Raw genomic sequence first — 4,806 nt, 5'->3', positions numbered from 1 at the left:
TTTTTTGATTAAATTTGCCACCAGTCTCTACTTATTTGTCCCAGAGTAGTATGTGATATCTCATAGGCAGGGATTTGAAACTATTTTTTTAAGAATTCTGGACTGACTGGTTTCCTGGATGATGAGGTCTTAGGCTATGGGAACTTTACTGTCTGCTGATTTTTATAATAAGTAACACAAAGAATTGGTAAAGACACCAATTTTGGAGATGGAGAGGAAAGGCTGAAGGGGAGGAGGAGGCCTTTATTTAAAGATAACAATTCTTGTGTTGTTATGTTCAAAAGTCTTATCTAGTAAGTTTCCCATAGCTCGCTATCTTTTTTTCCAAATTCTTCATGTACCCACTATCTGACAAATATAATAGAAGTAGCATTATTTACTCACCTAATATTCCAAGAGCTGTTTTACAAATGGTTGGAGACTCATATGTATATTGGGCTTAAAGCCAATGCCTGTAGTGGTGCCATAGGTTTAGATAAAGAACCAGGACTGAAGCAGATTTTGAGAGCTTTTGTGTGATGATAAATTGTGTAGACTTAGGATATCCAGACCTTGTACGTTTTCCAATGCGTAGCTATCATGTGTTGTACTATAGAATCAATACATTTTGTAAAAAAAAAGTGCTTGTAAAGGGGTATACACTTCTGCGTGAATTAATTCTGTGTTTTCCTGTTTATTGTAAAAAAGTTGGACATTTTTTGGTATAGTTTTCAATTTTGTTTTATACTTGCACACATTTCATGTTAATGTTGTACTCTCATTTGATTTTGATTGGCTGTGTATAATAATGGAGATTTTATCTAGATTCTTTTACTATATTTTATATGTTATTCTGTTACATTGAAGTTAGATGTACCTCAAATCATTATAGTTACATTGGTAATATGGTGAGATTGCTATCATATCACTGTGTCATTTCCATTATGTTCATCTAATTTCCAATGGAGATGTCTGGTCAGAAGTGGTTTGTTTGGTTCAGTTGCTGGGCCCTCCTTGGATATTGGTGCTTCATGTGAAGTGGAATAACTTAGGGTAGGTCCCTTTAGCTGGATTTGGTCAGGGCAATAAAGAGAGATGTAATGCTTATGTTATTGCTCCTCTCTCTCTCAAGGTAAAAATGTGTGGTCTGAGATGGTATCATGTTTGTTTTGGAGAAATACCACAGACCAATAACCTTGAAAGGTATTGGGAATAAAGAGGTCTGCTTTTTTCAAAATTCTGTGTAGGTGTCATAGTATGGCGCCATTTGCTGGTTAGGAAGTCACCTGATTTGATTTTAGTGATGGTGTTCACTCTGTTTTTTTAGTCTTTGAAACCAGTCACTCCGCAGGGACTTGGTTTTGGTAAATTTGTCACCAGTCTCTACTTCTGTGTACCAGAGTAGTGTGTGATATCTGATAGCCAGGGGTTTGAAACTATTTTTTTAAGAATTCTGTACTGACTGGATTTCCGCATTATGAGGTCCTAGGCTATAGGAACTTTAGTATTTGCTGCTATTTACAATAAGTGACACATAAGATTGGTAAAGACACCAATTTTGGAGATGGAGAGGAAAGGCTGAAGGGGAGGAGGAGGCCTTTATTTGAAGATAACAATTCTTGTGTTGTTATGTTCAAAAGTCTTATCTAGTAAGTTTCCCATAGGAAGGTATTGGGAATAGAGACATATTTTTTTTTTCAAAATTCCATGTAGGTGTCGTGGTATGGCACCATTTGCTTGTTAGGAAGTCATATAAGTTTATTTTACATGATTGTGTTCATTATGTTATTTTAGTCTTTGAAGCCAGTGACTCCATAGGGACTTGTTTTTTGATTAAATTTGCCACCAGTCTCTACTTATTTGTCCCAGAGTAGTATGTGATATCTCATAGGCAGGGATTTGAAACTATTTTTTTAAGAATTCTGGACTGACTGGTTTCCTGGATGATGAGGTCTTAGGCTATGGGAACTTTACTGTCTGCTGATTTTTATAATAAGTAACACAAAGAATTGGTAAAGACACCAATTTTGGAGATGGAGAGGAAAGGCTGAAGGGGAGGAGGAGGCCTTTATTTGAAGATAACAATTCTTGTGTTGTTATGTTCAAAAGTCTTATCTAGTAAGTTTCCCATAGCTCGCTATCTTTTTTTCCAAATTCTTCATGTACCCACTATCTGACAAATATAATAGAAGTAGCATTATTTACTCACCTAATATTCCAAGAGCTGTTTTACAAATGGTTGGAGACTCATATGTATATTGGGCTTAAAGCCAATGCCTGTAGTGGTGCCATAGGTTTAGATAAAGAACCAGGACTGAAGCAGATTTTGAGAGCTTTTGTGTGATGATAAATTGTGTAGACTTAGGATATCCAGACCTTGTACGTTTTCCAATGCGTAGCTATCATGTGTTGTACTATAGAATCAATACATTTTGTAAAAAAAAAAGTGCTTGTAAAGGGGTATACACTTCTGGGAGAATTAATTCAGTGTTTTCCTGTTTATTGTAAAAAAGTTCGGATTTTTTTGGTATAGTTTTACATTTTGTTTTATACTTGCACACATTTCATGTTAATGTTGTACTCTCATTTGATTTTGATTGGCTGTGTATAATAATGGAGATTTTATCTAGATTCTTTTACTATATTTTATATGTTATTCTGTTACATTGAAGTTAGATGTACCTCAAATCATTATAGTTACATTGGTAATATGGTGAGATTGCTATCATATCACTGTGTCATTTCCATTATGTTCATCTAATTTCCAATGGAGATGTCTGGTCAGAAGTGGTTTGTTTGGTTCAGTTGCTGGGCCCTCCTTGGATATTGGTGCTTCATGTGAAGTGGAATAACTTAGGGTAGGTCCCTTTAGCTGGATTTGAACAGGGCAATAAAGAGAGATGTAATGCTTATGTTATTGCTCCTCTCTCTCAAGGTAAAATTTTGTGGTCTGAGATGGTATCAGGTTTGTTTTGGAGAAATACCACAGACCAATAACCTTGAAAGGTATTGGGAATAAAGAGGTCTGCTTTTTTCAAAATTCTGTGTAGGTCTCATAGTATGGCGCGATTTGCTGGTTAGGAAGTCATCTGATTTGATTTTACTGATGGTGTTCACTGTGTTTTTTTAGTCTTTGAAACCAGTGACTCCACAGGGACTTGGTTTTGGTAAATTTGTCACCAGTCTCTACTTCTGTGTACCAGAGTAGTATGTGATATCTGATAGCCAGGGGTTTGAAACTATTTTTTTAAGAATTCTGTACTGAATGGATTTCCGGATTATGAGGTCCTAGGCTATAGGAACTTTAGTATTTGCTGCTATTTACAATAAGTGACACATAAGATTGGTAAAGACACCAATTTTGGAGATGGAGAGGCAAGGCTGAAGGGGAGGAGGAGGCCTTTATTTGAACATAACAATTCTTGTGTTGTTATGTTCAAAAGTCTTATCTCGTAAGTTTTCCATAGGAAGGTATTGGGAATGGAGACATATTTTTTTTTTCAAAATTCCATGTAGGTGTCATGGTATGGCACCATTTGCATGTTAGGAAGTCATATGAATTTATTTTACATGATGGTGTTCATTATGTTATTTTAGTCTTTGAAGCCAGTGACTCCATAGGGACTTGTTTTTTTATTAAATTTGCCACCAGTCTCTACTTATTTGTCCCAGAGTAGTATGTGATATCTCATAGGCAGGGATTTGAAACTATTTTTTTAAGAATTCTGGACTGACTGGTTTCCTGGATGATGAGGTCTTAGGCTATGGGAACTTTACTGTCTGCTAATTTTTATAATAAGTAACGCAAAGAATTGGTAAAGACACCAATTTTGGAGATGGAGAGGAAAGGCTGAAGGTGAGGAGGAGGCCTTTATTTGAAGATAACAATTCTTGTGTTGTTATGTTCAAAAGTCTTATCTAGTAAGTTTCCCATAGCTCGCTATCTTTTTTTCCAAATTCTTCATGTACCCACTATCTGACAAATATAATAGAAGTACCATTATTTACTCACCTAATATTCCAAGAGCTGTTTTACAAATGGTTGGAGACTCATATGTATATTGGGCTTAAAGCCAATGCCTGTAGTGGTGCCATAGGTTTAGATAAAGAACCAGGACTGAAGCAGATTTTGAGAGCTTTTGTGTGATGATAAATTGTGTAGACTTAGGATATCCAGACCTTGTACGTTTTCCAATGCGTAGCTATCATGTGTTGTACTATAGAATCAATACATTTTGTAAAAAAAAAGTGCTTGTAAAGGGGTATACACTTCTGGGTGAATTAATTCTGTGTTTTCCTGTTTATTGTAAAAAAGTTGGACATTTTTTGGTATCGTTTTCAATTTTGTTTTATACTTGCACACATTTCATGTTAATGTTGTACTCTCATTTGATTTTGATTGACTGTGTATAATCATGGAGATTTTATCTAGATTCTTTTACTATATTTTATATGTTATTCTGTTACATTGAAGTTAGATGTACCTCAAATCATTATAGTTACATTGGTAATATGGTGAGATTGCTATCATATCACTGTGTCATTTCCATTATGTTCATCTAATTTCCAATGGAGATGTCTGGTCAGAAGTGGTTTGTTTGGTTCAGTTGCTGGGCCCTCCTTGGATATTGGTGCTTCATGTGAAGTGGAATAACTTAGGGTAGGTCCCTGTAGCTGGATTTGATCAGGGCAATAAAGAGAGATGTAATGCTTATGTTATTGCTCCTCTCTCTCAAGGTAAAATTGTGTGGCCTGAGATGGTATCATGTTTATTTTGGAGAAATACAACAGACCAATAACCTTGAAAGGTATTGGGAATAAAGAGGT

This window comes from Rhinoderma darwinii (genome assembly GCF_050947455.1).
Source record: "Rhinoderma darwinii isolate aRhiDar2 chromosome 2 unlocalized genomic scaffold, aRhiDar2.hap1 SUPER_2_unloc_59, whole genome shotgun sequence".
In the NCBI taxonomy this organism is placed as follows: Eukaryota; Metazoa; Chordata; class Amphibia; order Anura; family Rhinodermatidae; genus Rhinoderma; species Rhinoderma darwinii.
The sequence above is the reverse complement of the archived record's forward strand: the minus strand, read 5'-3'. Positions refer to the sequence as shown.